Below are 23,540 nucleotides of genomic sequence, written 5' to 3'. Positions count from 1 at the left end.
CATTTTTTGCCTTGTTTCAAGATCATCCTCGGTAGTCAAAGCCGAGTCTTGTCACTATCAACAAGGCATAAAAAGTAACAAGGACTAAGATGTGCTCCTTGGATTACTGAAAAATCCTGTTCCCCTAGTATGAAGTAGTCAGGAACTAGGGAACAACGGATAGAAGATTAGGAATCACATAGATGAAGACAACTAACTCATTTTTTTGCCTTGTTTCAAGATCATCCTCGGTAGACAAAGCCGAGTCTTGTCACTATCAACAAGGCATAAAAAGTAACAAGGACTAAGATGTGCTCCTTGAATTACTGAAAAATCCTGTTCCCCTAGTTTGAAGTAGTCAGGACTAGGAATCGGTGGTAGATCTTACATCCCGTAACGTACCACGAAAAGGTGATCTACCCACGTTACGGGGCGTTTTCATCCATTAGTTATGTGATAAATTTTTTGAGTTTAACGTCAAATTCCTGCGCTGCCAAAAAAAAAAACGAATTCCTTAATTGCAGCAGGTGAATCGGTTTGTTTGACAGCGTTCGGTCATACTTGAATAAACCTAGGGGTAACGACCCATCTCAATCTCAATCCTAAAATGCCCTAAAATGTAACGCTAGCGTATCAATCCACGAATAATATTTTTTTTTCATTTCACGTATCGAAATCCATCTTCTCGCATCGCGATCCATCTTTTTGCAGGAAATCTACAGATTCTGCATGAAAATAAAAATAATACCAATAATACAAATAATAAAAACGAACGATAACTCAAATGATAGAACTATTCCACAGATGGTTTGGATGATACCCCGAAACGTCGTTAAGCAAAATAACCATAGGTACACATTTTACTAGGGTTCTTTCCATCTATACTCTAGCATGGTTTAGCTTTATAACTGCGCCTTTACTAACTGAGCTAAGGAAGGCCCCATAAATAGAAACCCCCGAGGAATAGCACCCACCGCGCTATTGTGGTAATTCCCGTAGCTGTGCATTCCCTAATAAAAATAACGATAAAAAAGAGCTTAACGACTTGTTCGGGGTATCATCTAAACCATTTGTGGGATAGTTTACCTATCCAGGATACTGTTCGTTTATGGTATTTATTTATTAGGGTTTCCGGCTGAGCTTAGAGAAGCTCCTTAGGTTGTAAGTTGGGAATTGATTCAATTCTTTTACATCATCTAGGGTAAACCCAGTCATAAATTATTATGGTTAGTAACCTGTTATAAAGTGAATATCGTCCACTGTTGGCCATGCTCAACCTCGTCGAGGCATATCTCAATCTAGCAATCACTCTACACATGGCGTCATTTTCTCTCATACAATTTTTATCGTACGATGTTTTGCTCTCTGCGAAAATCGTTTCCCCTCTCTGCATGCATGCATGCATGCGGCCACGGCGGCCACCAGCCACTCAGCCATCTTCTGGCTTGTTAGCGGCTGTTGGCGGTGGGTGGCGGGCGGAATCAGGTGAAACGTGAACTTTCTCTCTTTTCCCGCTCTCTCGCTCTTTTTCTTTCTCTTCCGTGAAACGCGTTTCTTCACCACGCCGCCACGCCACCACAAACGCAAACTACAAGCTAGACAGCAGCAACCCATGCACATTTCGATCACCTTTTTCACTACTCAGATATCAGCATTCGAGAGCGGTGGCGTGTTACCCTGTGTCGTTACACCACAGTGACAAATCAAGTGCATTTTTAATTGCTTTTAACAAAGAGATAACAGTGAGAAAAATAAATTCGGTAAAAACCAGTTGATTATCTATTCGTGTCGGTAGCAACGAAAAAGTGATCCCAACAAGCGAGAAAAGCTATTTCTTTAGCTGGCGATCGTTCACAAGAAGGTAAGATCATTTTCCGAAAATTTATATTGCTTTAGGATGAGATGCTGCACTGATTTAAACTGCTAGGCAACACATTTTCCGAAAACTTAGAATTTTCTCCATCGCTCCGCTATTTTCTTAGCGCATTAATCGATACTGAAGTAGGATAAATCACATAAGTACATATCTTCCTAGCCGGTAAATGTTCGACGAAAGAGTAACTCAGCTTAAAAGGGACTAACCAGACTAGGACGGTGGGAGGCATATTAACGGCAGCCATCCACCCACTCTGGTGGTTGGTGATAGACGGAGCCGCATAAGGCCTTTGCCCTTCATCGAGACATCAATAGCTGAAGGATATATGTGTGTGTCGGGAAATTTAGTATCCCACCCTGCCCTAATGCCAGTTGTGTTGGTGTATACTTCCCAAGGACAGAGGAAAATCCGTGTATTGCTACGACTAGCGATTTATAGTGTGACTATCCCTATAGCATTTGTATATTTTGCACACAGTACTAAGTGAGCGACCATGTTTTTGTAGTTTCAGCTTAACAACTAAAACATTGGATTGGGATATACGCATTTTGTAGTGTAATGTTTGTTCCACCTTTGGTTTACGCATAACAAGTACAGTTTCGTAGTGTGTGTCTGTGATTCATTATTTTAATAAGAATGCCGTATTACGGAAAGTTTTGTTCCACGCGTGGAAACGAGATTGTGAAGTGGGCAGTCTCAATTATTCTTCAATTAGAATACGTATATATTATACGCATAGACTGGTGTGGCAATAATGAATGCGCTACATCCTAGCCGTATAGCGATATCGATTTCCGACTATTTTTATCTTTTTGCTATGCAATGAACGGTAGGATGCAATGTGATGAATTAATTTAAACAATTTAAATGAAAATAACAGTTTTCAGTAGGGTAATTTATACTTTGGTTCATTTTCCAAAAAAATAAATCCAGTTTTTATCGCCGCATCGTTTAAGATTGCAAAAAGCAGTCTTGTCATGTTACATAGGATGACGAAAGCTTTTTGGAAAATGCAACTTAGTAAATTGCACCTTAACTCATTTTGTTGTTAATCGACCAGTGTTCGAAAGGAACTCGGTAGTGGTTGTTACATATAATTCCATGTAGGGTTACATATTGTCATATCAAATTCAAGTGTTAAGGTGAAAGTTGATAGAATCCACAAATGATCACTGATTATTTTGCCTTGCCACTTCAAATGTATGATGCACAAATATCAGAAACTATAAAGATCTCGTGTGCGAAATTATAATCATGTTTTTGCTCCCAGGAAGCAAAGATACATGTGTTTACAATTTCCTGCACGAAATCTTTATAGTTTCTGAGATTCGAGCCGTCAAAAATTCGAAGTGTCAAGGCAAAATAACCATAATAGCGGCCATTTGTGGATTCTACTTTCACCTTAATTTAGAAATTATTTAGTTAAAATTACCTACCGAACTCATAAAATATTTTGAAGAGATTAGAACGGCTAAGTAATCAACATTCAGTTCGCCAAAAATATCAATTGCCGTGGGGTGCGACACATCTAAATCTCAGTTTTAAGATCGTCAACAAATCTCATGATAGCGAATCAATCTGCGAATAATCTGTTTTCATCTCTTGCATCTAAATCCATCTACTCGCGGTGATCTCCAATTTTTTGCAGGAAATCTTCAAATTCTTCATCAAGCTTCCTTCTATCTACTAAGTGTGCGCGTTTCTCACTACAGCAAAGCAAAGTTTTTCCAGTAACTTAGATAGAGTCGATCCCTTCCTCAATTGCTGAATCCAAATCCGTAGTTTTTCGAATTAGAACAAATCTGTAAAAAAAACCCAGTTTGCTTACATGATGGAAACCTGCAAAAGATCGGGAAATCCTGGAGTTATCGGGTAGTTTCGAAAAGCATGGGAAACTCATTGAATTATTTGGCAATTAGGGCACCATGGCAACAATCAGCGTACGGATGGAACCCAAATAAAAGTGTAGTTCAAACGATTTTTTTTTGGTTTGTGGCTTAATTCTATTGTTGAGTCCCAGAACTATGAAAATGGGACTAGGTCCATGCATGTGTATTTACATTAGTAAGGGATGATGCAATTTAAAATTGAGTTGTGAAGTTGTGGCAAATTACTCAAATAAAAGGGTATTTTGATTATGTTGGGCCTATTAATTCAGCTTCCACTGCGTGTTGGCACATTTTTGAGTTGAACTGATCTCCTGAGGGTTGATAAAAATCCTTAGACGCTAGACATTTGTTACCACGGGGGCACTTGCCAGCACAGCAGCCGGAGATTCGCCTGCCGCCGAGGATCGCCGATGGAATTCTACAGCGACAACGCTACGAACTTCCACGTGGCCGAACGACTGCAACGTTCACCAACGAGAACACGAAGTGGACCTTCATTCCACCGAGTGCTCCAAACGTGAAAGGAGCGTTTGAGCGACTCATTCGTTCAGTGAAGGCGGCAATAGGGAAACTCAACTATGAAGAGCTGCAAACCGTTATCGTAGAGGCAGAGGGCATTGGACCAGACCACTCACGTACATACCACTAGATTCCACGGAATCAGACGCTCTTACGCTGAACCACTTCCTACTCGGGAGCTCGAACGGGGTGAAGCAGTTAAGCGTGGGTATCGATGTTCAGTAGCGGGCTTCTCGGGACTCATGGGACCGCATCCAGCGGCAACTCAACCGGTTCTGGCAACGCTGACTGAAAGAGTACCTGCCGGTGATTCGGAAGCAGACCAGACTAAGTGGTTCGACGAAGCTCGACGCGTGGAAGTTGACGACCTGGTGCTGATAGCAGACGTATGCATCGTGATCGAATCGATCGAGGCACCTGAAGGCACATTCGCCAAGCTATGGTCAAGTCAAGACAGCGAGACGAGTTCTGCGCCGACCGGTACCAAAGTTAGCGGTTTTCGACGTTGAGAATAACAGTGCGGTCATGGAGTCCAGTGGAACGCGCCCGGGGGAGGATGTTGCCAAAGGGGCACTCTCTAACGCACTCGGCGAACTGGTAACCGATCCAATGAACTGCCAAGTAGACCGCCAGTCTACGTGCGACGGCATCGACAGCATAAACGTCACCAGAAAAGACGTCATCCGAATGGAATATGAATAAATCAAGCGGACGAAGAATCACGCGGGTGAAAAAGTATTTTTCTTAATCTAGTGTTTAAAATAGTTCATTTATTAATCTAGTTCCACCGGTGAATACGCAACGGTAAATAATCCTAAAATCTACAGTGTGAATTTAAACCTAATTATATTGATTTCTACCTAAAACTAAAACTAAGTTGGACAGCCAGAGAAAGGCCTGAGAAGGAAGGGCCACTGGTTTTTAAGTGGTAACCTATAAACTAAACCTACATTGCCCCGTAATGTGGGTAGATCACCTTTTCGTGGTACGTAACAGGATGTAAGATATACCACCGATTCCTAGTCCTGTCTACCTCAAACTAGGGGAACAGGATTTTTCAGTAATCCAAGGAACACATCTTAGTCCTTGTTACTTTTTATGCCTTGTTGATAGTGACAAGACTCGGCTTTGTCTACCGAGGATGATCTTGAAACAAGGAAAAAATGAGTTAGTTGTCTTCATCTATGTGATTCCTAATCTTCTATTCGTTGTTCCCTAGTTTGAAGTGGTTAAGACTAGGGCATGGTCATTATCGGTGTCATACCTTAATTTTGTTGCTAAGGAATCCAATTTTGACTGACAAAGGGGCGCGCCCTTGGAGGGTGTTCCAACACTCCGAAGTGTATAAATAGCTGTACCTTTCAATTAGAGTCGGATCCTTGCGATAAATGCAAGAGTGGAAACTGCAAAAAAAATCGAATACTTCATCATTTCTCAATAGTGATGGAGTTATACGACATGCACTAAACTAAGGACACGGGATATACTACAATAAATCAATTTACTAGGTCCCGAACAGAGGAAAAAAACCTACATTGCTAAACTAACTCTAACTTAAATTTCTAGTTTGAAGCGATCCAAAACCGGAATAAACGCTGTTCAATAACTGTGCCGCGCCTTTTTATTTGACCGTAACAACAACATTGTTAGTTGTTGCAAAATTTAACGTCCAAATGGGTATATGTGTCTCCTAATAGACGTTAAACCTAATTTCGTCTGACAAAAATTAACCTTCGAGTATTGCGGTGCGTCAGCTGCGTCCAACAAAAATCAATCCTCCAATGGAGCGCCTTTGAGTAAATGCAATGTTAATAGTTTAGAGAAGATGATTTTTTTCTGAATACCTACATACTTGTAGTTCTTGTTCCTTATTGTATTCTTAACAACTTGATTAGCTTAGAGAATAAACTAAATGATCATTTAAAATAATGTTCATGCTTGGATGGATTTCTTGTACTGCTTTGACTATCACTTTTATGATTGAAAAATTATTCAAATATACGTAGCCAAGCATTGCCTTGACTACAGAGATTGACTTTATTAGGTATCCTCTAGGTCTTTATTGTATAGCTTGGAAAATTAGCTTCTCAGTTAAGTTTTAGTATTGTGATGTTGCTGCAATTGCAATTGAGATAGAATTAATTTACAGGTTTTTGAAGATGAAAATGCACTGAAAACGAAACTTACTCAGACAGTGAGTCACTTTTACTCATTCATACAGTAAAATTTCTAAAAGCGTAGGTCACTCAGCGCAACGTTTCTAGAAATTTCTCCATACGAATGAGAAAAAGTGACTCACTCTCTGAGTAATATTCGTGTACTGTTTTTACGATTTCCCACCGGAAAATGTGCTCAAAGGAAACAAATATAATGGCATTAAAAACAAGTGTTTCATATGTAAGATGTAGGAGAACTGGGTGAATTCCTGCTCCTAGCGTTGAGTTCGGAAAAAGTCAGAAAAGAACTTCTAAGGGTGAGAAAATTGCCATGCCAAGGATCTGTTCTCGTATCATGAAGTAAATCGAGGTAAGAAATGGACCACAAACTTGCTGAAAACTTTAAGCGATTAAGCAAGCCTTTTTTGTAGATTAATATTGAGATGTTTGCAGTTTCCTTCACACATTCACTGCTTGAACTGATTACCTGGCGCTTACCACGTTTAAAATTTGTGAATTTAGAAAAATTCGGTGCCTTCCCGTTTTTGGCAACACTCGATTGTACTCTTCATCACTGGCCACTCTTCATGAGTTAGAGGTCCATATGGTCCATTTGATGAAAAAAAACTCCAGAAAGTAATGTGATGAGATTGTGTTGCCAAAACGGGCAGGCACTGATCCTATTTTTTTTTTAAAGCTACTGGAAAATCACGGAATATCAGGGAATTTGGATTCCTTCATTGAGCCGACACCCTAATAGCAAAGACAACATATCAGGAAGACTGTCAACTCTCCCATTTTCTCAAACAATCGCTATGAGACAGGCACAATCTGCCGCTCAAAGGTAAATGCTCCGAACAAATTCGATAGCAAAGGTTCCAAGCTCAGAAGCAGTGTTGGCAAAATCATCAATCAAATTATATTTTCCGCTCTCATACGCCCTCAATATCACGCATGATATTGGAGCAAAATAGCATGCTCGATATTGATTTTACAAGCTCCTTTTATATTACGAGACTACTCACAACGTGTAAAGTTGAAGCTGAGAGTTGAATCGACGCAAAAATGATTCCGTTGCACCTCGTTTTCTTATTAGAAAGAGAAGGTATAATAATGCTATCTCTTTTTTTTTTTCTTCACCGTTGGCAGACACGAAGCGACTGCTACCAGTCGTTATGGAAGTTGAAGTTGCGTTCGGGTGTAAAGCAAAATCATGAAACTCAATCTCACCACAGTTTGGTGAGATTTGCAGCTGGTGGATTTTGTTGGCTTGATTTTCTGAGCTGCAATATCACAGCTTGCAATATCAACCGCTATTGTTTACGTGTCGATTTTTGTCTACGAAAATCAAGCCTGATCTTGGGCATTGGTGAGATTTGATTTTTTGATATTTTACCAACACTGCTCAGAAGAAAGATTTGAGTATTTGATAATTTTTTTATCCGTTGCTTTCATGCTTGGCATACACAGTTTTGCTCAGGAACTGCTCATTTGCTAATAACTTTGCACAGAGTTGACAAAACATAGTTCTGTTTAAAGAAGTCGATAGAATAGAGTTTAAGCTTGTAAAAACAAGGAGAATTTAATTCTAGTAATAAACTGTATTTGCTTTTGCGTTGCAAAAGTGAAGTGAGAAATGCTCGATGCACATCTCGGATTTTAAGTGTAAACATTCATTGGTGTTGATTCAAATAATAAGATTGACCTACTCTTTGGATGTCTACAGTTAACTATGATGCTAATCTATCAATTACTTTAAAGAAAACAAAATTTCAACAACTGAGTGAAAAGTTATTAACAAATGAGTAGCTGGTGTGTACAACTGTGCATGCCAAGCATGGTTGCTTTCACCTTCGCTCTAGCGCAGCGCTACTGTATCTATCGCTTAAATTCTCGCAAAGTGGCCAGGTGCTCAGGGAATCTTCCAGATTATTTGTGGAATAACTTTACCAATCGGAAAGTAGTTAGTTCACAGATAAACAGACATGATACATAGAATATTTTTTACTGTAAATCGCCATCTATTGAGTACACTGTGACGGATAGTACGCTAAATAGATGGCGGTAATGTGTAAAACTTAAAAGCAAGGGAATTGACTCTGCGCTCCACAGGCGGTAGTACTACCAACTAAGAAACATTCATACCGTGGATCTCCGTTAATTTGAAGGGCACTTCGTGCATATTAAGGTGGTTCATTTTTAATTTGAACTTCTAGTAACCCTACGACCATCAGAAAAGCGAGTTTGTGGTAGCCTTATTTGCTGTTTTTTTCTCCATTCCATGTAGGGGAACTGGGTATAAGCCCAAACCCTTGAGCATTAGGACTATTTTAGGATAATGTAGAGCTAATTTGGTTGTTGCAGAGCCCATATCTAGACAGTTTTGAAAAAAAAATTTGAGTGGTAGCATGGCTTGAATAGGTTATGTTATTAATTACTGTTTATTACAAAAAGTGACAAGCACACGATAGATGCTTGTGTATGTTTTGTTTATTTTCTTAGCATTTGACAGTTCATTGTGGGTCCAATGTATCTCGAAAAGCTCAAAATAATGAATAGAAAAATGACCTGTGTTTATTTAGTTGCACTAAAACTGATTTCTAGTCAAATTGATGGGGTGACAGGCTTACCCACAGTGACGGGTTTATCCGTGCTGAATGACGTTTGAACAATTTTGAATTTGCACAGCATGCAGATGAGCGAGGTTCATGCTATAAAGTGTTCAGATTAAAAACGGTAAGATTTCCGTTGGTCCACGGTATGGACCGTTAAATTTTTTTTTTCTTTGTTATAGAGATTTTTAGCCAAGGACCGTTAAATGCAAGATCGAAGAACAACATGCGAGCATTATGTCTGTTTGTCTGTGGTTCGTTTATGGTTTATTAGGATTGTGTTCTGGAAAAGTTGCCAGTCCTATGTCTTCACTAGAACTCTAATAGAAATCTTACCACCGACAAACCGACATGAAACTTAGTTCTGACTTATGCCCGAAAATCGTAAACGGCCGATTTAAATGTGCAGTGATCCGAACTGTCAAAACCATACGATTTTTTGATCTAGATAAAAATAATTTGTCCAGAATAGATCAGACACGAACCAAGTCATAACTTTTGCAGGCGGGTTCATGGCTTAGCTAAATATTTTCCGTAGTGTGGTTTGGTCAGAAATGTTATTATTTTGCTATGGTAATTCATGTCGGTTTGTCGGTGATCTTACCACGTGCAAGGGCGAAGAAATCTTTCTAAGAAGAAAGACAAAATATACGAACGTCGAACACGCTACGATCACTTTCAGTAAGTATTTTAGTATCTGCTGTCCAGTCGTCGTATCACACTATGAATGCGTGTTATGCTAACGCAGTACCTACTACTAGCAAAGCGTGTACATACCCTATCGTGTCACTTGCCAAGCAGCCACGATCACGCAAGTGCTCCCCTCTTGTTCAATTCACTGCATACGTAGTATCATTCATTCCCTGAAGTTTACACATCATCATCAGTAATAGCACTCGTCATCGACACAGCATCATCGCCCGGTTGTTTGTCCTTGAAATGTTTCCGAGCGTCATATGTTAGCTGTGTGCAGCAGTTGTTAAGCCAAATCAGCCGATCCACTGATCATGTAGGAAATCCATGGATGTGTACCTAGCAAATGCATCAATAGATAGCATTGAACTACACGAGTGTTCCATCTCTTATCAACGGAATGCAATAGCACTATTATGCAATTTATATGCAGTTTCTGTCGTTGAAAAGCAGTAGGTACATACTAACTAGAGTATGCATAGCAGTCGCAACAACGTACCGTCTGGCATTGTTTTGGATAAAAATAACTGACATTTTGCTTTCTCTTGTGCTTGTTTCTAGCTGATTCAGAACATTTTGGAGAAAGACCACTGAAACACGCCGGTGGGCAGAGTACATAACAACGACACGGTGTCTAGTGTGTGGCGTGACGCGTGGAGGAGTGAAGTTATCAATTTCATGAAACGGGAGAGTGTTAAAGAAGGAGAGTAAACAGAAAGAGAGTGAGTGAGAGGAACATTCCCCTCTTTCGGAAGTAAATAAGTACAAGTCAATTCCATGAAGAAGGTTTAGTTTGAAGCCGTGCTTCAACGCGTTCAGATCGTTCATCTAGAAGGAGCAGAAATCTCACAGATCAACGGATTATCCCTTGACAACCGCACCCAGCTTCCTCCAGCTGACTAAGGTAAAAGTGTGTGTGTGATAATTCATCCTAGTGATTTCGAAAAAAAAAAGAGCAAAGAAGTGATCGAAACAAAAACAAGTGATAACAGAGTGCAACCTATAGCAGAGTGAAGATCAATAACAACCGTTCCTCTGCGCACCCTGATAAAAAAGTGGTGTGATCCAGCCGAAGCCAACAGTGTGTGTGAGCGTGTTTAGAAGAGAACCAGTGAGTGTTGGTTTGTGAGAAGTTGAAGATCCTTCTGAGCTCTGCTGACCGCTCTGATCTGAACTGTTGCAGTCTGCTGGGTAGTTCAGTAGTCTTCCGGACTTACTAGTGAGAAGGTGTTCAAATCCTGCAATAAGCTAGAAAGCTTTTAGGAAGCACAAGGAATCCAGTGAGAAGTTCATCAACAATCGTTTACTGAATAAACGGTGAGTTCCATTGAGTCAATATTACTAGTGAAATAAAAACGAACGGAAATGCGAAATAGAAGACTTGGCAAACTCACCAGAGGGGATCGACCTCCCCTGATCCGCGGTTTTAATTTTAAGATTGGGTTCGTCGAAAGTCGGGACGATGGATGGCTGATGTGGGAAATGGCAAAATTGTAATTATGTATTAGCTTTGGTAGCCAACCGAACCGTGTACATCCAATGGGCAGATTTTTCACATAGGCTTTCGCCATGTTGAAGCGGGAACTGGCGAACTAAAAGCAAATTCCGAAAACATGTGAATTTGAAACCCAGTAGAAAAGCTGCTGCGACGTGAAAGTGATGAAAGTTGGAAGAAATGTGGCGTGATTTACCAATTTTGGACCCTTAAGGCGTGTTTGAGACAGTCTACAGGACATTTAAGAGATTTTTATACTGCATCCAGCAATGGAAATTTGTAGTTAGTTGTACCATTATCGAAACATCTTCTAAAAATAAAACAATCTTCAAACATACAGACATGATCTAAGAGTCAAGATTTGAAATAAAAATCTAAAGTTCAACGAAGAACAAGGTTGAGAGCCTATTTATAAGCCGTGAGTTGCACATACTCAATTTGCTTTAGAACGAACTTTGTGTAATCACAATTTTTGTCAGTATACTGGCAATACTGAAATATAATTTTCTAAAGCTAGTGGTACTTATAACATATTTTCAAAGCTCCTGATTAATTATGTATTAGTAAAATTGAATTTTCTACGATAATGACAGCGATTGCGAGATTTCCAAACAATCGTGTAAGATCTATCAAATTTAAAATCAGAGCTCTTTGGCTTCAGTAAATTAAGATTTCGTAGAATATTAAAAGTGGTAGTTTGTCTATTATTATTTTTTGTTATATTTGTTTTATTATTTTTTATTTATTATTTATTTTTTGTATACGATTAGGCAAAATTCAATTCAATATCATCATAACAACCTATTACGAGAACAACTGTCTATCCATTTAGTATTAAATATAGAAAATCGACAAACTTGAACTGCAACTAGTATACAGGTGAACTTGAGTCATTCGATTCTCGAGCACGGCAGTGGCTTTACAGTGAGTGTTAAGAATCAAGCAAAAAAGAGTAAACATCCTCCTCTGAACATACATTGGATTCAGGTGTAACTTCTCCCCCTGACACATACCACTCATGAGTCGTTTTTTGTCCATTTCGCTGGCAAAAAACAAACACTAATCGCGCGATTCCATCCCTCGCCGTAAACGTTTGTCAGTGGAGTAATTGCGTGATTACAATTTGACGATGTTTTTACTTCGCGACGACGACAAATCAATATAATCATCGCGCATATATTAGTTTCAGTAGGTACCTAGTAGGACTGTGTCCACTTAGCTTCGCCTTCGAGTATGGAAGACCTGCAAAACCGATAAGGTGGTGACTTCAATGGGTGCGACAGTCGAAGCGATTTGGGTCGCAACCATTTCCGTATGATTGTGAATCCCTTTGGTTTTTAAAAGTTACAGCTGGTAAAACAGGAAAATTTTGCTAGCGAAAATCGGAAGCAGTGCGCATTATAGCGCATCATTGTGCGATTACAGCGCACTACTTCCGACACTTTGTTTAACGTATAGAACGAGAGTAAAATCGATTTTCGATAGTGGATTTTTCCAGTTTTCAGTTGTAACGACAATGTGACAACTTTTAAAGGAGCCGAATTGAGTGGAACAGTCAACATTCGTGATGCGATCCAATTTAAAAAGCACATTTTCGTGTTTATTATATAGGGTGGAACTACGTGCTGCGGAGTCACTCAAAATGGTTGTCATAAAAATTCTAACTGGCGCTGTAAAAAAAATCCAACGATCAAGACTTAAACAGATTCGTTCGAAACATCCTTTAAACGGATTCGTTCGAAACATAAAGTACATATTAGGATTAACTCTCAAAATGAAATCCTTAAATAAAAATGGAAAAGTAATAAAACAAGTGTATCTTTTAATGATGGTCGATTATTTCATTGCAATAATCACTAATCATTGTGAACATCCCTCAACAAAAAAAACTTAAACATCAAAAAATAAACGAATCTGAGGGAAAGCAGCAAAAGCATATTCGACCGTTTGACTTGCTATTGATCAGTTTTTTACTAGATAACCATTTTAAAGCTTATTTCGAACTTTACAAAATATTGGTTCATTCAAGCAATTGAAATCAAATAGTGAGAAAGTCACGAGCAAGTTCTCATTTTTGCTCTGAAAAAGGCACCAATTTGTGAGCGGTGTTGAGAGGATGTAGACAAAAGCAAGACAATCAATATTTTTAAGCACAATAACTTGATAATTGAAAGTGATCAACTCCGCACCACTCAGGGGTGGAGCACTACTTTGTCATACAATAAAGACAATCAGCTACATCCAACATTCAAATTCTTTTCTCTCGAGCAAAGGGTAATCGCTGTTTTAAACGTTATATCTGATTGATCTTACTATCACCTCTAAAATTTATTTGAACAAATACGGAAGAGTTTCGTTCTTGGCCTGTTGCAAGACTTTGGAGGGTTCGATATGGAGACCCTGTTGACGCGTTCAGAGGACACTTCAAAGGCAAATGGGGGTCTAATGGATTTTTGGAGCATGTATGAAGGTCTCTGGAGATAGGATTAGTGAGCTTGGGAGTTTCAGAGGACTTTGAGAATAAATTGATTTTTTTGGCACGTGAGTATGTTTTTGGGGACTTTGAGTTTGATCTATGCGACTCTAGAAACGTGCCCAGAATGTTCCAAGACTAGACCAGATTCAATTAGTAATTCTGAAATCTCTGATGCCTGTAATTCTCCATCGCCGGGGAGATTAATCCGCATCCTCTGGTTTAGTTCTCCTGAAGGACTTCTGCGGTTTCACATTCAGCAAGTTGCACAAATTCATAGGTGGTACAATTCCTAGACCATTGTTTGAGCGTATTTCCACCTTCATCCGTTACCGTATTGACCAACATTTGGGATTGACCTCGGCCTCTCAGATGTAAGTAGCACTATTTCCAACAATTGAGAACTGCCCTGACTACGTCCTTTCAACTTCTGGGGATACCCCTCACCATCCCTCTCCAACTGGGGAGTTTGGTAGAGAGAGAGATGATCAACCCGATTCGTACCTTCCTCAAAGTTGTCCTTGCTCGCTTTCTACTCTCTATATACAATTTTCACACTGCCGTACTCTAAACGGAACTATCAACTCTATATTTTCATCTCTTCATCTATCTTATAAAAATTACCACTTTAGTCTGTTATTTGAAATTAGCTCCTTCAACTATAATTATCCTGTTGTTTAAACATTCCTTTAAATGTTTTTGATTCGTGCAGTTCACGGACTTTGTCTTAAAATTCTCAGGAAGTTTCCAATAATCGTTCAATTTTACACGTTGACGTTTGAGTGTCCCAGATTTTTATTTAATATGGTTCAGGTACTCTGAGGGCGTCGAGAGGAGAGGTTATTGAATAGGTTATTTGATATTACTTGCTTACATAGTCCTATGTGTTTGGTCTATAACTTATTAACTGTACTTGTTCTAGACTAGAGTAGTACTACAGACTAACATTATAAAAGATCTTACAAGCTTCCTTTTATACTTATGTGAACCAACCTTAGTGCACCCGTGAAATATTCAAAGCATGCCTTTGAAATTCGCTTTTTCTTGATTTTCTGAAATCACTACTGTGTTACCTGACTCATAACGAATACGTTCTGTCCGGGGGAATGTATACCTCGTCTAATAAAAAAAATCATAGAATTAGACGAGTTCGTGTTTTCTCTCAAGTAAAACAGTAGCAGTTCTCCATAATTGTGTGAGTCTTTTGTACTTGTTTTAGAAAATGCACGATTAATTCTTCTAGTCTTGTGTACTGTGGACTTGCTTATGAAATCACCTTAGCATTACTCAAGGGTCGATCCGGGACTTCTCGAAAGTCTTCCAGACTAGTCCAATGCAGATCGAAGGAATTTCTCTTAGATGCCTGTCGGATTTTGTCTGTCTTGTATTTGACCTTGTTCACGTTTATTCATAAACAATGTAAGTCCATAAAAGTAAGAATCTTAACCATAACCGTCAAATTATAGTTTGACGGTAATGTTAATATCGCTCAATTAGAATGACGCAGTACCCAGTACCTTGGTTGTTTTTTTTAACTTTAACATCAGTATGAATATGCATATAATCAGCAGTAACCTTAACACGTTTCTTGCATTGATAGAGAAACTAATTTAATTTATTAAAAAAAGCTCCTCATCCGTATATGGATATGCCCAGGATGTCATTATCGCGTAGGCACAGCAAAATGAGTGACTGGGCCCGGGACATGCTGCCTACTGTCAAACTCTGTAGTTGGTATAGGCCCTGTCACTGTGGATGGCTGGATGTGCCTCAATCGCATCCCAGAACGCTCAGCTTGTTTCCGTGTTAAGTATTGAACCCAGCTACGATGCGCCGCTGTTGCTATCCAAACCACATGTATAGCGGATTCTAACGAAAAGAAATAAAAAAAACGAGAATTTCGCATACAAAAGAATCGGCCAATTTTCGCGAATCTAATGGCCCTCCAACAAACGACCTAAAGAAAAGAGTGGTGCAAAAAAATCTAAACGAACGCAAGATTGATCAGAAGAGAGAGAGAGAGAGGCATTTAGGAGAAGTTTCAGGGTAAATGACTCTTTCATTCATTTTGAAATTGTCAAATTTCACTCAATGATAACAATGAAGCATAGCTAAGCATTTCCATTCAGAAATGTTTAGTAGGTAGTCACTCACGTTTTAGAGTACAGTTCGATTTTGTTCTCGACGTCATATTCAAAATCAGCCAACCGGGGAGCTCTGCTTGTGTCGTACACATTTTCGCTCATTCATGTTTGTCTCCCAGTGAAGTTCGGGAGCTTCAACTGCCCCACCCGGCTATAATAAAACAGGCGGCCAGCTGGTATGAATCTCCAGATCTAGGGTGAGACACTCTTTTGCCATCCATCTCGACTCGACGAACATGTGTGTTGCATGGATACTCCGTTCGGATGATGGTGAGACAGTAGTGGTGTATTATGTGCTCTCACCAGACATCACCTGATATTTTCGGCTCTATTGTATTTGTTATTTTTATTTCTCTCATTCGCATGCGAATTTACGGCATCCCGGGTCGTGGTTTGTATATTTTATTTTCTGTTCCCCTTTCGTTTTTGTTTCGGTGGATATCGCGTGAGTTGTTCCGTTAAAAACTGAACATAAGCAGATGATACGCCGCATCTCTTCGATATTGGTTGTATTCGCCCATGTTTTACAACCTGTTCTGGTGGAATGACGTAAATTTCGGACAAATGAAGAATGCTTTTTGCACTGTTTAGGATATCAGAGTTAGCTAAATAAGGAAGGCGTTTTTAGTAAAAAAATCTCGACAAACTAATTACGCAAATCGTATGTATCATCACATGACGATTTTTACATCCGAGATGGTGGAAGTGAACTTATAGTTTATATATGTGCGAGTATTCATGGTCTGAAAATGAGGATAACAATAGGCCTAAAAAACTTGACCTTTCGCGGCATCTTGAAAAACGTCTTGATGATGAAGATTTCATTATTTTGCACGTCAAATAAAGCTTTTATTAATGATTCATTGGAGGACCAAATTCAAGAACTAATTAATCTTATTATATCAAATATTTTATGGGTCAGATAGGTACATTTCCGATTTTTATCTACTGATGTCATCATCCAATCAAATAAATTTAAAGAATTCAATTCGAAAAATTCAAGCATTCTAGAACTTCTCTGCCATACATCGGTGCAATTTTTTTTTAATCTGCATCATCAAGACGTTTTTCAAGATGACCGTGAGAGGCCAAGTTTGATAGGTCTATGAACAAACGAACTTTTTGGCTGGACCTTAACAACCCCATGCAATAAGATCCAGTTCTTGACACTACCGAAAACATCAGCAGCGCTACTGCTTCAAAACTTGTTTATGACGTGTCCAGACTACAGAGATGTAACATGTTATAATAATTACACTAGTTTACAGCATTTTTGAACTCGGTAAGGTGATGATCATTTCCAATGCAAAATCCTACGCTGAATTCAATGCCGTGGAAAAAAATAAAGTAGAGCCATTTTTGAGATATACAAAAATTTTGATTTTTTGAATTTTGGACAAAAGTACGATTACTAAAATGTCAATATCTTTAGAACACTGCACCAATTTTAAATCTTTTTTTATGAAAATGAAGCTAAATAAATTTGCTATCGTTCACTTGAATATTATGTCTTAATTAAAAATTCAATTTTGAAGTCATTTAAAAATTTATAGCATTTTTTTTTATTTTTCCTGCGAATTTTCCATAAAAATCTTGTTTTAATCAACATTTTTAATGGGATAAAAAGATTCAAAAAATCATTCCATAATTTATTATTAAAGTCCATTTAAAACCGGAGAAAATGAGCATTTAATGGAAATTGTCGAAGTTATGAGCATTTTTGTAAAACACTTAAAAATGTTGCTGAAATACAACAGCTTTAGAGTTCCTTTTCTAGGTGTCGTTGTAAGCATCCAAATCGCATGTAAAGTTTTCATGGAAGATTCTTTTCTCTACATATCAATTTGATTAAGGCATATCAGGATTTAAAACCGAGTTGATACAAAAGAAATTTATTTAGGTTTTATTAAAAATGATTGAGAATCGAATGACTTTGTCTTCGATGTTTTGAACTTGTTTCTCGAATCAGAAACCAACAATAGTCACCCATCATTGCTTCATCCCAAAACCCTTGGTAACGACGTTCCATCATCTTCATTTGTTGGTGAAAACGTTCGCCGTGCTCATCACTCTCGTCACCAAGATTTTCCGAGAAAAAATCCATGTGAGAATGTAGGAAATGTATCTTCAAAGACATATTCACACCTGTGTTCAGTGAAATAAAAGGATTTGAAATTAATTATATGTAACAAACACAATATTTTTGATTTATACCTATCTTCTCATAATTTTTGAGCAATTCATCGACGGCTTCCTCATAATCTGGGCTTCTGAAATTTCCTAAAAAGGTTGTGACAACACGCTGGAACGATTTCCACGCTTCTTCCTCATCTGGTGTCAAAACTGTATTGAATGCGGAATCATTGAGCAGTTTTTTGATCTGTGGGCCAACAAATACACCTTCCTTTATCTTTGCGTCAGATAAATTTGGAAATACTGATTTCAAGTACTGGAATGCCGGCCCTTCTTTTTGCAACGCTTTGACGAAATTTTTGAATAGCCCAAGTTTTATATGTAGTGGTGGAAGTATTATGCGTTCTTTTACCACAAGAGGATCATTTTTAACGTTGTCTTTACCAATTGTGAAATTATCCCGTTTTGGCCAATCTTTTCGGACGTAGTGTTCCTTACGAGCTCGACTGTCCGATTTACACAAAAAACACATATATTTTGTGTATCCCTGTTGCAATCCAGTCAACATGGCAACCACTTTAAGATCGGAACAAATTTTCCAATTGTGTTGATTGTAATTTATCAAATTGAGCAATAGAGCCATTGATTCATACGTTCCTTCATATTAACGGCATGAGCTAATAGAATAGAAGGTTTCTCATTCCCTTGATGCAGTAAAACGGCTTTCAAGCTCAACTTGCTGCTATCGATGAATAAACGCCATTCAGCTGGATCATATGGCTCACCAAACTCTTCAAACAAGCCGTTTATGTCATGGCAAAAACATGCCTTGTCCTTTGTAGAATAATATTTGTCAAATTTCTTGTGACGATTCCTGTGACAAGAAATTTTGAGCTCCTTGCTCAGTATGTTGTGTTCTTTCAAGCGTGATGCCAGCAATTCGGATTTCTCCTTCGATAAGTCGAGATCTCGCACCAAATCATTAAATTCGGATTGTGTAAACAGTTTTGGGTTTCTTTCCAATTCCACATCGAAGTCTTCCTCGCATTCCTCCTTGAATTCCTCCTCACTTTTTGTAACGGTCGATTCAACAGAGGGCGCTCGTTTCCGCTTTGGATAAACAGGATACGGGACCGAACTTGAATGTGGAACAGGTTTTGTCATAGAAGCCACTTGTGGATACTCAACTGTTTTGTGACGTCCTTGTTGCTTAACTTTTGTCAAGCAGAAATAACAATCCGTTGCATGACAAAACGGTCGACGCCATATGGTGGGCATGTCAAAGGACAAATAGCGACTGACAGATAACAAATAAGTGAGTTAGTAAGTAAGACATTAACACTTATCAAAAATAGATGAAGTAAGATAATGTCGATCAGGAAAGAACAAAGCACTACCATGCTGTACATAAATTGTTTATATGAAAGTTATTCAAAAAATCAATTTACCTTGCGCCTGACATCCACCTAGCCAAGCACGTTTTGCACGAACTACATAATACTTTTGGAATCCACGGTTCGTCAAAGTCTCCAGGATAAATTTTAAAATAAAGCCTGTATGCAGTTTGCAACGAAGCAGTGAAATTGACCGATTTTGTAAATATATAGTTGCCACACGCGTAACAAAACTTTTGAGGTTCATTTTTACACTTGAATTTACGTTTTGTCGTATACATCGTTAAGCAATGTTAAAGAAAGAAAGCTGTCAAATTGAGTTGGTTGCGTTAGGTTCTCGCCGAGCGGTCTCACAAACACTAGCGTAAATTATATTGTTGAAAATATCCCATTTAATTTTGCGTGACAGCTGGTAGTATTAGTGAAATGCACCGTATGCGTACACGTCCGCAGAAAGGCTTACTGGAAGTGGTGCATGAACCTAGGAGCGGGACAACGGCCAATCTTGGAACATTCAATTTCCATGATTTTACAAAAAATTCCATAACTTCGACAATTTCCAACCGATTTCATCCATTAAAGGCTCATTTTCTCCAGTTTTTAATGGACTTTAAGAATAAATTATGGAATGATTTTTTGAATCTTTTTATCCCATTAAAAATGTTGATTAAAACAAGATTTTTATGGAAAATTCGAAGGAAAAATAAAAAAAAATGCTGTAAATTTTTAAATGACTTCAAAATTAAATTTTTAATTAAGGCATAATATTCTAGTGAACGATAGCAAATTTATTTAGCTTCACTTTCATAAAAAAAGATTTAAAATTGGTGCACTAGTTCCAAAGATATTGACATTTTAGTAATCGTACTTTTGTCCAAAATTCAAAAAATCAAAATTTTTGTATATCTCAAAAATGGCTCTACTTTAATTTTTTCTGACCACGGCATTGAATTCAGCGTAGGATTTTGCATTAGAAACGTTGGTCAACCACTAAAGTTCACACTTTTTATGTTGTTTTGTAAACTAGTGTTATCGACAAGAAAACTGTCATCAAACCTTAGCCTTGTAACATATTATAACTCCGTAGTACCAACATAGCGTGACAACATAATATGTAATGCCCTCAAAATCATTTTAATTTTTGTTTTTGAATTGATGACGTGCACAATTTGCGTGAACCATGCTTATCTTTATAACGTTATATAGAAAACTTTCTCTATTTAGCTAATCGCAGCGTGACATGTACCAAGCTTAATCGTAGAGGAACAGGAGGAGCTGTCAAATTAGCACCAGAGCACCAACAAAATATAGCTCTCCAAGTGACGCTGGATAAAAGCTTCTTTCTTCAATGTGTGCTGAAAATAGCTGGGAATATCTTAAATGCTTAAAGCTGGGAATGTCTTAGGACCCACTGTATTGTTCAGCTTACATTTGTTATCAGGTGACAGGCTCAGGTGATGTACACAGCCCCTGAGAATAACTCAGAGAGAGTCACTTCTATTTGACCGTGTTTGATACATATTGATGTAATTGCAAAAAAAAAAAACTGATGCAATATTATATCGGCGGATGTAAATTTATACGCAAACAAAATATTATAAAACTGATGGTATGACCTGGGTGCAGCAGTTTAGATGTACTGTGGTTTATTGAAAACATTTCAGTCTTGCTGGTAATATTATTTCAAATTTAAAGGCTGGAGCAAATGTTCACATATACGGGGCTTTTACCAACGGGCAGCCAACTTTATTGTTGATGACGAAAATGAATCTTTTTTGATACCGATACTTTATTGGACATAATCAAATAAATCACTTAAAAAATCATAATAACTGTTACAGGGTGTTCGTGCACCCGGAAATTCGGATTTGCCGGGAATCAACCGGGCAAATCTAAAGTGCACCGAGAAAGATCATCGCAAGTAACAATTTTGGTTTTATCATTGTCTTGTGGGCCATCATTTGATATTGAAGAATCTTTTAAACCTTTATAAGACATGCAATAGGCCATTATAATTTCTTGTTTACACATCTGTTTATAATTTTCATATCAAGCCTTTCACTGTGGTAAAGTATCCACTTCGACCTTTCTTAATTCCCCTATTTTTGCTGAAAAGTACCAACAAGTCAATTGCAATAGAACATTTTTCACTGATGGATCCACTGGCTTCGGTGTCTTCAATTAATACTCAACCGCCTTCCGGAAACTTCAGGAACCTATATATAATTACCTTTGTATGGGTCCCCTCACATTGCTCAATTCCAGGCAAAGAGAAGGCTGACTTTCTAGCAAAGGTGGGCGCTCAAAAAGGCGAGATTTATGATAGAAGAATTTCACATGATGAATTTTTCCCGTTAGTACGTCGGTGTTCTCTTCTAAGTTGGCAAAACGATTGGACAAGTAATTCTCTTGGGTGGTGGTTACATTCCATTATTCCAAATGTTTCTTCGAGAGCGTGGTTCAAAAGGTCTGGATGTAAGGGGCTTCATTCGCGTAATGTCAAGACTTATGTATAACCACTACTCGCTAGACGCACATCTCTACAGAATAAACCTCGTCTACAGCAATATATGTAGGTGCAGTACCGGTTATGATGACATCAATCACGCAGTTTGGCCGGCATTGCCCGGGTATTGACGCCTCCAGAGTACGACTGTTGGATACCCTAGTGGCCCGAGGTAGACAACCCTACCATGAAGTAAGAGATGTATTGGGATCCCGAGATCTTCCCTACATGCAGGTGATCTACGAATTCCTCTGTTTGTCTGATGTTAGAGTTTGATGTGATCATCCCCTCCTTTCCTAACAATTTCCCGCTATTGTGTCCCAGTTTTGTTATCCTCCTGTTTCTGTGCTACTTACCCCTGCCCAACCAGCATTTGGTCAACCGTCAGAGAGTAGTATCTGAAGGAGGCTTAGGAAACCAGTTCCCTACCTAGATCCTTCCAGTCGAAATTGTTACCCATTAACCTCGAGCCCGCCACGAGTAATTGGTACCCATTAGTAACCTAGATTTACTGCTGTTTAAAATTTAAATTCAAACATTACTGATTTTCGGCTCCGCAAAGTGTCAACCACTAACATGTTAAAAAAATGTTATTTGGCTTATATAACTTCAGGATCTAAACTCTATAAAGATTTGATGAACTTTTAATACTGCGTTTCTCCTGCTCAGGTCTCTTGTCGATGAATGCATAAAATATAGGTAGAAGCATAACGATGTGGCAAGGTTCGTTGATTTTTTTTTCCAAATTTCAATGGATTCTTCCTTATATATCATGTAAAACTAAAATCCATTGACTGTTTAAGGGGGTTAAACAGTCAATGGATTTTAGTTTTACATGAATATAAATATAAGGAATATAAATATTCTACCTTCCAGATGGCTTTCGAGTACTCCTCCTTGCTGAAACTCATAATTGAATAAAATGTTAAGTTTATTTCAAAACCATGCAGCGTAATTTCATTGACAATGGAAAAATGCTCCATTTTAAAATCACTACGACCAAAAAATGGAGCACAACTACGGCCAATAAAGGAACATCTAATGTCAAAACTTGAACTGTATCTAGAAGTTTAAAATCAACAATTAGGATTATTGTGATGAAAATGTAGCAAATTTCACACCCTTTTAATGATCAGAATACTTAAAACTTCATGTCACTGGCATTAGTTGATAAATTACAAAAAGATTGCTATTTTATATAATATGAAAACTTAATATGTTTACTAACTAGTGCAAAAACTGGCTCATCTACCTTATTTAGTTTAATTTGGATATTTCATTTGTAAAGAACAATTGAACAGGTTTTTTTTGGAATCCCTTGTACTTTTTTCTCTCTAACGTTTCGCATTTTTCTTCACTCAAAATCACTGATGTTGAGTTCATAGTTGCATCTTATAAAACTGTAACGCCCGCACGGAAAATAAACAGTTCCCATATCGGGGTGTTTTCTTATCGATCATCACTCCATTGTCGTATCGCATGTGCTCCATTTTGCAGCTCTCCTTTTACTTTACTTTGTTGGCTCCAATGTACCGGAAAAGATATAGATATATACATGATTAGCAATGCTGTGATATAACCACGTTCAGAATGGTTCATCGTTCACATCCGTTCACACTCATGAGGGAAAATTTAAATTTAACACAATTAAAAGTATTTCAGTGCAACATT

The 23,540-nt window shown here is 38.2% G+C and overlaps 2 protein-coding genes across 2 annotated transcripts in view; both read left to right on the top strand.

The window, feature by feature from the left end:
* Window positions 1-23,540, top strand: part of lt (vacuolar protein sorting-associated protein light) — a 149,861-nt gene that overhangs the window by 53,299 nt on the left and 73,022 nt on the right. The window lies entirely within an intron of this gene.
* The window catches only part of FASN1 (Fatty acid synthase 1), a 52,772-nt gene continuing 30,875 nt past the window's right edge, over window positions 1,644-23,540 (top strand). The window contains exons 1-2 of the mRNA XM_065222298.1: window positions 1,644-1,840; window positions 10,286-11,041. The gene's annotated coding sequence lies outside the window, so the exon portion shown is untranslated. The remainder of the gene's footprint in view (window positions 1,841-10,285; window positions 11,042-23,540) is intronic.

Source organism: Ochlerotatus camptorhynchus, unplaced genomic scaffold (genome assembly GCF_037179485.1).
Source record: "Ochlerotatus camptorhynchus isolate MF236.1 unplaced genomic scaffold, CSIRO-AGI_Acam_v1.1 ptg000165l, whole genome shotgun sequence".
Taxonomy (NCBI): domain Eukaryota; kingdom Metazoa; phylum Arthropoda; class Insecta; order Diptera; family Culicidae; genus Ochlerotatus; species Ochlerotatus camptorhynchus.
This window is presented reverse-complemented; position numbering and strand designations above follow the sequence as displayed.